Raw genomic sequence first — 13,700 nt, 5'->3', positions numbered from 1 at the left:
AGAAAGCCTCTTGGATTTGCACAGACCGTATGCACCATTCTTGTTTCGTTACTAAGTTGGGCAGTAGCGTGTAATATGCAGTAGCATAAACCACAAAATGAAATTTGCACTATTTTCAAGTTTGATTGGTACATGATTCCCTTAGGAATATCAGGAAGCTTAAGGTTTCTATAACTTTTGGTGTAAATCTTTTAACTTATTTATACATTGCCTCTCAAACAAAGAGAAGTGTACACTAAAATATTATAGTAGAAATAGAAAATTAGGCCCAGGAAAGATGGATACAAATATGGTAACTGCAAAGTCAACAAAACTTTTAATTTAAGCTCACAAAGACTCTACCTGATATTTTAAACTGTTATTTTATAGGTCTTCCTCTTTCATTTTCTCTCTTTGTATTATGGACAATTTCAAACATACAAAAGTAGACAGAAGAATACAGTTGATCCTTGAAAAATGCAGAGGTTAGGGGCACCGACCCCACACACAGTCAAAAACCCGCATATAACTTTTGCCTCCCCCAAAACTTAAATTGTCCCTCGGTATCCTTGGAGGATTGGTTTCAAGACCCTCCACGGATATCATAATCCACAGATGTTCGAGTCCCCTACATAAAATGGCACAGATCAATACATACAGCCCTCCACGTCTGCGGGCCCCCAACTGCAGATCAAAATCTGTGGGTACTTATTGAAAAAAATCCTTATGTAAGTGGATCCACACAGTTCAAACCCATGTCGTTCACCGGTCAGCTGGCCCTGCAACTTGGTGCATGTTCAACCCACCAGCCGCCAGATGGTGTTACAGACACTGAAATTTGAATTTCATGTAATTTTCATGTGTCATGAATTATTCAACTGTATAATGAATCCCATGTATATATCACCCAGCTTCAACATTTATCAATATTTTCCCAATCCTGTTTCTCCACCTCCACTTCCCCTTCCCATATTATCACCAGGCATTGGGCAGCCTTATTCACTGCCAATTGAGGGGGTCTGTAGCATTTACACAGTTAGTAGTCTGTAAAATAGCAAGGATCATCCAGTTCATGTAACAGAAATATCTGTGGTGAAGGGAGAATTTTCTCGGAGAATCCTCCATGATCATGCCCCCCACCCCATAGGAAGGAAGAGGGATGGGTAGCGAGGGTTATTCCTGGCCTAAGGTGGAATGCTTCTCACAAGGCATGAGCTTAGAGGATAAAAATCAGAAGTTATGTTCTGGATCTGAAAACAAGGGAAGTCAGCCCAGCAGGCCTCAAGCAAGAGGGCTCAACAGCCAACTACAGTTCGAGTGCGGGCAAGGGGGCCAGTAGATGATGAAGTCTGCCGACGGAGTGTCTGCTGATTTGGGCTTTTTATGAACAAATGTGGCAAAGGTGTGGGCAATCAGGCATGCATTACATTTTTGATATAAATATGAATTGGTTAGCTTCGTCAGAAGGCAATTTGGCAATACCTACTGAAATTTTAATTCAGCTACCCTTTGGCTCATCTTTTACTAGCAATATATCCTGCAGATATTGGCACGTGTGCCCACAGAATATTCACCTCTACCCTGTTTGCAGTAGGAAACATTTGGAAATAAATGTCCAAGAGAATACTGGCTAAATAAATATGGTACGTTCGTGCCAAGGTTTACTAGAGTGGCACTTAAAGAAAAGAAGCAGCTCAGTATGTATCGATAGCAATCTCCAGAATATCAAAGATGAAAGCAAAAAGCAAGGTACAAACAGTGATTTTGCTATACTTAGTATAAATATTAGGAGGATATGTTTACATTTAGAATGTTGCTGGGTGGACACACAAGAAATTAGAAACAGTGATTGTCTCTGGGAAGAGGCCTGAGTCGAGAGGGCTACTTAGTTTTTGTATCTTTGGAATTATTTACTGCCCACCTCCACACCAAGTAAATAATTTTTAAGTCAGTGGCTTCTGAACCACTTTTTCTTGTAGACAGAAGCATTGCTTTTTTTTTTTTTTAATTGTGGTAAAATACATATACCATAAAATTTATCATTTTAACGATTTTTAAGTGGACAGTTCAATAGTGTTAAGTATATTCACTTGTGTAACCAATCTCCAGAATTTTTGCAATCACCAATCTTGCCAAACTAAAACTGTACCCTTTAAGCAACAACTTCCCTTTTCCCACCCCCTTCCCCCCTGGCAACCAACATTCTACTTTTCGTCTCTGACACAGTGAAATGATACAGTATTTGTCTTTTTGTGTCTGGCGTATATCACTTAGCATAATGTCCTCACAGTTCATCCGTGTTGTAATGTGTATTAGAATTTCTTTTTTCAGGCTGACTAATATTCTGTATGTATATGCCACATTTTGTGTATCCATTCTATTGATACCACACTTGGATCGCTTCCATGTTTGGCTATTGTGAATAATGTTGTTGAGGAGGAGAAACTTTTCCTTTTTCCTGCAAGATTCTCTGGCTCAGGCCCTGCAAATTGCACTGACAAAAGATAGATTATCAAGAGAAAAACAGTTTATTAACAAGTGTATATACACAGGAGAACTTGGTGATGAGTGACCCAAAAGGGCAGTTAGAACTTGATGTCACATAGCATCCTAACACATCCTAATACATTTCAGACCCAGTTGCCATGATATTCTGTGCTAATTTTCAGACTTAGAATATAAAATAATTTTGTTTTTTTATTGTATTTTAATTAGTAAAGCAGATGTACATTTGTGTACTTATCATTTTAGCTTGTAATGTATTCGTACTACATACTAGATTATACAGTACTTACTGTGTGCCAGCCATTGTTCTCCATACAAATATTAATTGATTTAATACTCTTAACGTTGCTTAACAGCCCCAGGAAGTAGGATTTGCTGTTGAGGAAACTGAGGGATAGACCAGTAAGGTAACCTTCCAAGTTCACGTAGCTAGTAATTATGAGGATTTGAACCCAGGCATTCTAGTTCTGGCGTTAGTACTGTTAGCCCCCTACCCGGTGCTGCCTCTTAACCAGTGCTATACTTAAGTACTATAGCATTGTAGTACTGTACGTGGTACTTAAGTACTATAGTACAATAAATTTGTAGAGAAGTGACAAGACAAAGGCAAAGGACTATGAGCTCTTAGGGACAGCAAACTGGGGGGAGGTAAATATGTGGGGGAAACTGATGGACAATAAGGGCTACGTAGTAAGGCTTGTTATGCAGCTTTGGGCGGCTAAGAGTCTAGAGTTGTCTCTGGTGATTTACAATTGTCCTGCCCTTCCTGTCTGTGGAGTAGGAGAGAGCAGAGAGTGTTTCTTGTGTCTCTTTGTTTTGTCTTTGGCTCAAAATAATTCTTACGCCAGAGTGGCATGTTTCAGGGTGGCATGCTCTGAACCCCTTCACTCTGAATATGGGTATACAAATATCCTTTTGAGACCCTGCTATCAATTCTTTTGATATATATACCCTGAAGTGGAGTTGCTAGATCCTACGGTAATTCTATTTTCAATATTTTCAGGAACTGCCACACTGTTTTCCACAGTGGCTGCACCATTTTACAATCCCACCAGCAGTATACAAGAGTGACAATTTCTGTACATCCTCACCAACACTTATTTTCCTTTTTTTTTTTTTAATAGTAGCCATCCTTATAGGTGTGAGGTGGCATTCTTTGTGGTTTTGATTTGAAAAGCATTGCTTTTTTAGTTCTCTCCTGGTGGCATCTCCTCCACTACTCTTTTGCCCTAAGCCATAATTCTCTCTCAATTGGGTCACTGCCAATGCCTCTTAAACGTCTTCTGAAGGAAAAAAAAAAAAAAACATTTTCTGGCTTCCATCCTTGCCCCCCACAGTCTACCCTCAATATAGCAGCTAGAGTAACTGTGGGGGTCCAGAGCTAGTCACCCCAAGATGTGCCTCAGTGTATGCAGATTACTTTGAGCTAAAGGCAATCTTAGCTTCAGGCTCAAAAGAAACTTCTATCCTTCCCGCCTAACTACCTAGAAGAATTTGAATTAGAGGACTTGCCCGTCAGAGATGAACAGAGATCGCTTCTTTCGACCTATCTATACCACAAGGCAAACTTCTATTTACTAAAGGTCTGCTCTTACCATCCTGCACTGACCTTTTGAAGCCTGCCTGGCACTTTACTTCATCCCTAGCTCAGGGTGTCTTATATACCTCACTCCCATTTCTAGCTCAACCTCTCTTGTATGCAGGGGCTCTGATCTCTCTCATGTATGTGGAGTTCCCGTGTGCAGGATATTCAATTTGATTTTCTCGTGATCTCCCTCATGTTGATTTTTTTTGGCCAGCCAAAAGAACCAGAAAAGGGAAAGGGGAATTTTTTCACCCTCCCCCCGCCCCATGATCCTGTTTAAAAAAATACGATGCGTCTTGTCAATCTTCTCTTTGAAGCCTCCAGGCAGGTGTCCTCACTCCTGTCCCTCCTAGCTTCATCTCCTGCTCTCCTGTTCAGTCTTGTTCCTGTAACCATGTACCGTATGCTTTCTTCCTGGGTGCCTTCTTCCTGCAACTTGGTGGGGTTTGTGTTCAAATGTCACCTCAGTGAGCCCTTCCCTGAGTTCCCTACTGGAAATGACCATGCTTTCTACACCCAGTCCCTCATTCCTTTCTCCCCAGAAACTATTCACGGTCTGATATACCCTATATTTTATTCATTAATCTGGGTGTTGTCTGTCCATTTAGGCTCCGTGTGGGCAGCATTCCTGTCTTGTTCTTTATTGAACTCAAGCACTGGGTCAGGGCCTGGTACATGGCAAGGCATTCATTGGATGAATGAGGGGACCAACCAGGGCCACAAGGTAAAGAAACGAAGCCCTCTGCCCTGAAATTGCTGGCAGCTCTAGGGCCAATGATCTGATCTATTAGCGGCCTTGCCAATGGCTAAGGGATCCTTTCAGCAAATGGAGCAGGGTTCCTGTTGACGAGAGGCTTCAAGTACATTTCCTTCCTCCTGAGCCTCTCTTGTCTTACTTGCCTGAGTTCCTGCACTCGTGTTTTACAGAGATTGAAATAAGCAAGTGTAGGCAACACAGGAAGGACAGTTGTTGGAACTGTTTATCTTTCCTCCCTTCCTTCCCAGTGCTGCCCACCTAGGATGGAGACTGGGCCCAGTCACTGCCATTTGAGCAACAGTGGACCCGCTTGGTCAAGTGTTTGGTTTGGTCCCAGGACTCCTCCCAGAGACTTTTTGTGAGCAGTTAGGATAAGCATCCACATGGGAGTATGGATTGTCTGGAGAGAGTGAAAGCACTTGGAAGCATAACAATGTAGAGTCACGTTATGACTGTTTCCCTTCAATTAGACAAAAGTTTAAAAAAATAAGTTTTTACCTTTTTATTTTTATTTTTTATTTCTTCAATGTGAGTGACCTCCATGAACAGAGCATTCACTTATAATAGGAGCCAAGACCCTGATCCACTTGGTTTTTCTTTTTGAAATGCACTCAGCGAGAGTTACCAGTTGTCGGGGCTGACTGCCTGGAGTGGCAATACAAATGCAAAAAGATCTGTTAAGTGGGGTTGGTGACTCTGAATACAGACCTTGTGGATGCTGGCTTCTGTCTTTGTAAATGCTGAGTACTCATTCAAATGCAGAATATTCCCATTTTAGCTAGGAACTGAGAGGTATTAAGATTTACTGACCTCTTACATCTGGTCACCCTTGGGGGTGCAAATCGCTGTGTTATAATGCATATAGTTTAACACATGTTCCCCTGGATTTAGAACTCAATCTTCTGGCTCAGGACCCTCAAGTTTTTAACTCCAGCTCTGCCTTTCCCACTAATTTCCAGATTCGAATTTCCACTGCCTAATTAACATCTCCAATTAGCTATCTCAAGCTTAGCATACCCAAAATAGAATTCTGGATTTCCCCCCACACCTGTTCCCCCTGCTCTGGACTCAGCACCACACTTCCCTAATCCCCCATCCATCAATAAGTCTTGTCGACATTACGAGTGAAATCATTCAAACGTGCCCCCTCTTTCCGTCACCACTGCAGCCCTCTTTCCACCTCTCCGCCATTTCTCACCCTTCCCATTGCAATAACCCCTAACTCATCTGCTCATTCACACTCGGGCTTCTCTCCTACCCATTCTCTCGAAAACTGAAAGTGATCCTAAAAACGTAAATCAGATTGGTTCACACATGCCCTTTAAAAAGCTGGTGCTGATAAATGCTACAACGTGATGAACCTAGAAAACAGTATGCTAAGCGAAAGAAGCCAGGCATATAGTGTATGATTTCATTTGTATGAAATGTTAGAACAGGCAAATCCATAGAGACAAAAAGCAAATTAAAGATTGCCAGAGGCTGGGGGTGGAATGGGTGGGGGGAGGAATAGGAATAATACATTACAATGGTGAATTGTATGTTACGTGAATTTTACCACAATTTGAAAAAAGGCTTCAGTGGCTTCTTCTGGCAGTCTCTAGACTCGAACTCCTCACTATAGGCCACAAAGCGCTGCATGATCTGGCCCCTGGCCCCCTCTCCTTATATACTGTGAGCTTCACCCACCGGCCTGCTCTAGGCGACCCTGCCACGCCCACCCCAGGCCTTTGTTCAAGCTGCACCCTCTGCCTGGTGTTCTGTCCAGCTCACCACGGGGTTGGCTCCCGATTAGTCTTTTGGTTTCCACCTTGGAAAGGTCTCTCTCATGACCCTTCTATCTCTGCATCAGCCCTTTGCTTCCTTCCTAGCACTGATCAACACGTGTTTTTTTGGGTTTTTTTTCCCCCCTTTCTTCCACCTCCCCCCACCCACTCCAGTTCAAGCCGTTGTTTCTCAGTCTAGTTGTGTAGGACACAGCTCCCTGGCTGGTATTATGAGCCTTGTGCTCTGCCCGCAGAGGCAGTCGGTCGGCCACGCAGCGGCTCTCACTGGCTACCAGCCGCTCACGATGGCCCTCCTCGGCAGCCCAGCGCCAGGGAGAGCTGTTGTTCACAATCTTAGCTGTGGAGGGCGCAGCTCACTGGCCCATGTGGGAATCGAACCCGCAACCTCAGTATTAGGAGCACAGCGCTCCAACCACCTGAGCCACCGGGCCGGCCCAACACGTGTTTTACTTGTTTGCTTGAGATTTTTGTCTGTTGCCCCATTAAACTACACAAGCTCTATGAGGGCAGGACCAAGTCTGTCCTGTATTCCCAGAATCCAGACAGCACCTGGTGCTACGGACAGCCTTGATATTTACAGAATGAATGAAACAAAAATTTTTTTGAGTGTAGAATAAATGAATTAATGAAGCTTTGAACTTTAAGAATGCAGGCAGGAATCGGAAAAGTGTGTGTTTGTGAGTCAGGTGCTTGTCAGGAAACTAACTTGTGCGGGAGACCTGGCTAAAAGCTGCTGGTGACACAGAAAGTAAACTTGGCCTGCCCTTCAGGAATAGATAGCCCCTTCCGCAGGAAGCAACCTCCTTTTAAGGCTAATTTGGGAAAAATACATATGTTTACGGGCCTCATTTATTTAACCTTGTTGAATCCTATGAAAAGAGATAAGATATTCTTACCATGAGATAAGCGAGTTTACTGACTAGAAGAATTTCATCAACATAATTGTGCCTTGTTACTAGGAAAACATCTGGGTCTGTGCTGAGCAAGCAGCTTTCTAAACTTCTTACCTTATTTTTGTATAGTGCTTTAGTACTTTAATGCATCACTTGATCTCCCATGCATTAGCTTACCTTTCCTTTGAATTAACTTCTCCAGATAGGTATTCCTATTATTTCCACTTTGCAGATGAGAAAACTGAGGCTCTGAGCCAAATGACTCACCTGGAATCACGCTTACCTAGAGTCATACTCGGCTTAACTTTGAGCAAGTTTCTTGGCCTCACTGAGCTCCCTTTCTTTGCTTTCCTCCAATCCTTTCCCACCTACCTGGGGGATTGCAGTGAGAATTAAATGAAATAATACATGGAATGTGCCTGGCTCTAGTCATAAGCCATTAATTGAGGTTTGCTATTGTTGTCATTTTCCATTTCGTGTCGAGCTGACACTGCCCTTCCAAGGTGGCCTGTGATAGACCAGTAGGTGACTGAAGGCTCCTTCTCTCTGCTCTACATCCAGGTTTCTTGAGGCATTGGAGCTGAGGGCTGGGAGCTCAGGGCCAGGAAAGCCAACATGGGCTTCTTCTCCCTACGTGGTCTTCCTATCACACATGTGCTCACACACAGATGCTCAGGGCAATGGAATTTCCAGCTTGGACAGGGGGAAAGGAATGTATATTGAGGCCCACGACTGCCAAAAAAATAATCTAGCCTGGCCCCAACCCCAGGGCCAGGCGTCCCTGGTATTGTCCAGACCTCTGACCGATCGCCCTGCCCAGCTGCTCCGCTGCTGTCCCAGAGCCACCCTCTCTTGAGGCAGGGTGTACATCGGCAAGACTCAAAGAGCAGGAGTGAGAGGGCCCAGAAAAGAGAGGAGGGAAAGAAGGCCTTCTCCCTCCCAACCTGCAGGCTAATCCCTTGAGATCACAGCGCTTCAGCCAAAGCTGTTTGGGGGCAGAAGCTCTGCTCATCCCACCCCACAGTGGATAATGGAAAATTAAAGCAATGGTGGAGATAAAAGCAGTTCCTCAAGCACTGTAGGTATAAATGAGGATTGTCTCTGTTTTTTACTTTGTGCAGTCACAGCAACCAGGTGTCTTTAAACTTTCATGTTTCTGGAAGCCTTGAGTGCCTTAATGAAGAACAGCTCATCTTTAGGCACTTTCATGCTCTTAGCCTGGGAGAACACTGCCACGTGCCCTGGCTGCTCCCCCATCTCTGTATACCCTGTTCTTTCACATTAAATGGTCGCCGTGACTTTATTTTTCATTTTGGAATCCAATGAAAGGAGTAAACTCTATTATCTAGACCACTTAAAAACTGCTTTATAACATTAACATACTGTCTTAAACAGGTACCCTATGCACCTTACTATTACAATGTAGTGCTATCTTTGTATCAGTTACTCTCTTGTAAGTGAATCAGTGTTTGACTACAAAAGGGGATGGGAAGTATGGACAATTGCTTTCTCCTAATCAACACTTCTGCTTTAAGACCAACCTATGATCTCAAGATAATTTTAATTTAGTGTATTTGAATTATAATTTAAGTTTTCTATTACAAAATGCATTGCAAGGGTGTAATAGAGAGGGGGAAAGGTAACTTATAAATTTAAAGAGGCTTAAAAAACCTTAATCAATTTTAATATGGAACCTTATTTGGATTCCAGTTTAAACAAACCTAAAAAAAACCAAATGTATGACACGTATGAAACAGAGAAGGTTGATTTCTGGTTAGATATTTGATGATGAAAGGAATTGTTCCTGATTTTGTTTTAGATGTTTTATGTTTTCTAAAAGGAATTCCCTATCTTGTAAGAAATGATATGATTTCTAGTATTTGCTTCAAAATAATGTGGGAAGGGGGAAAATTGGGGTTTAGATGAAACATGCTTGGCCATGAGTTTGATGATTTTTGAATCTCCAGATAGGTTCATGGAATTTTACTGTACTAGTCTCTCTACATTTGTATTATGTTTGAAATGAATTAATTTTCCATAATGATTTAAAGAACAAATTAAATATTTATGTAAATACACACAGACAGACACATATATATATTCAATCAATACAAAATATGTTCTAAATATAGGGTTTTTGTAGCTCATTCTAGTCTATTTGTAAAAACGTGTTGAAATGGCCAATTGGCCTTTCCTATAGCAGAGAGGGTTGGGGTTACTCCAGTCCTGATTAGAGGTCAGGTTTTGAGAACTGTTTTGTATTTTTAGGTTCATAACTGAGGCACAGCTGAATATCGCATTTTTATGAATGTATAAAACGTCACTATAAGTAGTGCTTTAATATCTCTTCCCCTCTGCCCTGCCCATATTCACAATAACTCTTTGAGGAATGTGGACACTAAAAAACTCTGTGAAGAAGCTAGCAGGATGAGTGAGTTGAGTGACTTGTGCAAAGTAACCCAACTCCAGGGGTACCCTGGGCCTGGTTGCCTTCCGGGGACTCACCCAGTGAAAGGGGACTCTGAGAGAATGGAGTAAACTGTTAGTAAAAGAATGTGATAAGTTGCCACAGAGTTTGGACCTGGTCTTGACAAAGACTGGCTGGGAGACCAGGACCAGGATCCTGGTGGCTGATGGGCTTAATAAACTCTGTTCTAGTGGGACAAGGGGGGGTCTCTGAGGGAGCCTACAGAATCAGGGCCTTGGGAAGGTCACCCTTGCTCCCTAAGACAGCTTGCTGAGGGACCCCTGCCTCCACATGTTTAGATAGCCTTTAACCAGCACTGGAGGAAGGGCTGGCCACACAGTTCAGCTTCCCTAAACCTACGGCAGCTCCCAAAGGCCGCCAGGGTTAGAAGGAGCCCAACAGGCATGAGTTTGGCATTGGGACCAAAAGTTCTCTCTTCTTCCCTATGTCTCCCCTTGCTGCCCTCAAAGTTACTTCCCTCTATTTCCTCCTCCTTTTTAATTTTTGTAAAAAATTTGTACAGAAATGTTTATAGCATTCTTATTTTTGATTGCCAAAACCTGGCAGTAACCCATCAACTGAGAACTAGATGGACAAATTGTGATATATCTATACAAAGGACTATACTACTCACCAGACAAAGGAATGAACCACTAATATTAATACATGCAACAACATAGATGCATCTCAAATGCACCATACTAAATAGAATAAGCCAGACACAAAAGGCTCCTGTTAGATTCCATTTGCATGACATTCTGAGAAAGTCAAATTTATGGGGACAGGAATCAGATCAGTGTTTTCCAACGACTGAGGGTAGGGGAAGGTGATACAACGGAACTTTTTGGGGTGATGAAATACTCTATAATTTGTTGTGGTTGCTACATGACTGTATGTGGTTATCAAAAGTCATAGAACTCGATGTCTAATACAATAATCATGAAAATCCTCCTCCTTTTTAAATTGAAGTGGCCAAGGCAGCTAGCCTCTGCAGTTTCAACATGGTCCTAGGAATGCTTCTTCCACAGTACATGACTTTATTCTGTTTCAAGTGCTATCTCTTTTCTCAGGGTCAGCTGGAAAAGACAAACTCCTTTATAGTCATTAGTAAACTTTTTTTTTTTTTTAATATTTTATTGGGGAAGGGGAACAGGACTTTATTGGGTAACAGTGTGTACTTCCAGGACTTTTTCCCAGCCAAGTTGTCCTTTTAGTCTTAGTTGTGGAGGTCACAGCTCAGCTCCAGGTCCAGATTCTGCCGTTTTCTAGTTGCAGGGGGCGCTGCCCACCATCCCTTGAGGGACTCGAGGAATCGAACTGGCAACCTAGTGGTTAAGAGCCCACTGGCCCATGTGGGAATCGAACCAGCAGCCTTCGGCGTTAGGATCATGGAGCTCCAACCGCCTGAGCCACCAGGCCGGCCGGTAATTATTTTCTAAACTGCCTGTACCACAGGGAGAGAGAAGGGGCCGGTAGTCACTTCTGGAAGCAGGACATAAGAATGGGAAAAGCACTAATTTGGAAGAGATTGGAAACTCATTTTAGTGCCACCACAAAATCAACAAACTTGGGCAAGTCACTTCTCTGTGTCTTCATTTTCCATCTTCAAAATAAGGCCAATGAAACCGTTCTTATTTAGCTGGGACTCTTGTGATAATCAGAGGTGATAACTGACCATCGGGTACTTTGTATGTAGTGGTAATTGCCATACACATGCAAGGTTTTATTTTTATTGATTTAGCTTAGTAATTCATTTAATAAAATCACGTTCTTCACACAGCAAGGCATGTGCGTAGAAAACACTTTGCCATATGTAGAGTACATCAGAAGCATGGCACCGATTAGGCGTCAACTCGTGGCAATGCTTTGGTGTAACAGATGGGAGCTCGTGTCAGGGGACCCAAAGCAAGAGGGAAGGAGCTAGGCAGCAAAGGGGATGTGGCCATAAAAGTTTGCAGCACAGGGAGAGTGCCACTAGTCAGAGAAAGGAGTGCCACGTTTAGTAAGCAGGTTGAAACAAGGGACAAGCCTTGAAGAGATAGAGGTGAAGGCATAGAGGGCACAGGATTGTGGATCTCAGGCCTGGAAGAACTGGTTCACGGCAGCCACACTCAATCAGTTAGCCCACGGGGTGGTCAGTCTGCAGGTCAGGTACAGGCAGTGGGCCTCGGGAGTGGAGATCAAACCCCAGGCACAGAATGACTGCTCAGCCCAATGACCACTGTTTGTGAGCAAGTACTGTGGCCCCCACTTAACATGTGTCATCTCATGTGTGGACAACGGCCCATGAAGACGGTGCTACATCCCACAGCTGAGGAAACGGAGGCGTTCAGAAATGGGAGGTGACTCATGTCAGTCTGCTGAGTGACTAGTGTGGTTTTGAACCCAGGACTGTCTGCCTTCGATACCAAAGGAAGTGGGTACCAGAGATGGGGAGAGAGGGCAAGTGAGGCTGTAAAGGGAAGAAGCCGCAAAGCTGAGCTGTCTCATCCTTACCACCCCTTTCTGAAAGGAGCTCAGGGAGGAGAAGCCTTGCTTATGTGTGCCAGACTGAGTCCTATAGGCAGGGGCCACAAAGAGCCACAGTTCCTGACACGAGAAACCACTTAGAGTAAATCCCAACTCAGGCAATTGTTATTCCAGCAATGCTTAGGCAGTCCACTGCAGGGAAAACCTGGCACATGCCAGGAAGGCTGGGGGCATTCCTATAAGCAAAGGCTATGTTGCAAGAAGACTAGGTAACAACGGGAAACACAACATAATGTTAGGAAAAGCGGGATATGTGATTACTATTTTTATATCAAAGTGTGGAAATAACTATATAGGAAAGGTAACGGGTTGTTAGGTGCTGGGGTAGGATTTTTTTCCACTTATTTTCCAGAATTTTTTTTTTTTAAAGATTTTATTGGGGAAGGGGAACAGGACTTTATTGGGGAACAGTGTGTACTTCCAAGCCTTTTTTCCAAGTCAAGTTGTTGTCCTTTCAATCTTAGTTGTGGAGGGTGCCGTTCAGCTTCAAGTTGTTGTCCTTTCGGTCTTAGTTGTGGAGGGCGCAGGTCAGCTCCAGGTCCAGTTGCTGTTTTCTAGTTGCAGGGGGCACAGCCCATCTCGAACCGGCAACCTTGTGGTTGAGAGGACGCACTCCAACCAACTGAGCCATCCAGGAGCTCAGCGGCAGCTCAGCTCACGGTGCCGTGTTCAATTTTAGTTGCAGGGGCGCTGCCCACCATCCCTTGCGGGACTCGAGGAGTTGAACTGGCAACCGTGTGGTTGAGAGCCCACTGGCCCATATGGGAATCGAACCGGCAGCCTTCAGAGTTAGGAGCATGGAGCTCTAACTGCCTGAGCCACCGGGCCGGCCCCCCAGATTTTTATTAATGTATTATATTTTAAAAATTATAATCATAAAGATTGTGTGAAAACATGACTAATATTTATGAGTAAGTATGAGCCTGTTCTGTTAAGCAGAATATATAACAGAATGCGGATGATTATAAATAAGAAGCCTGTGCTTAGTAATGTGTGTACACATTGGCTGGCACATAGCAGATGCTCAATAAATAAGTAATAGGCGTGACTGTGTGACTCTGGAAATAGTGCTAAGGTAGTGGGGTTAGGGATGAAGTATTTTCTTTGTTTGAAATTTGCTTTATAGTTACATTGGCTTCCCAAACATGATGAAACCACAGACCCTACTAAAGGTTAGTTTGCTAGGATTCTTTTATACATT

The sequence above is a fragment of the Rhinolophus ferrumequinum genome, chromosome 21, assembly GCF_004115265.2.
Source record: "Rhinolophus ferrumequinum isolate MPI-CBG mRhiFer1 chromosome 21, mRhiFer1_v1.p, whole genome shotgun sequence".
In the NCBI taxonomy this organism is placed as follows: domain Eukaryota; kingdom Metazoa; phylum Chordata; class Mammalia; order Chiroptera; family Rhinolophidae; genus Rhinolophus; species Rhinolophus ferrumequinum.
This window is presented reverse-complemented; position numbering follows the sequence as displayed.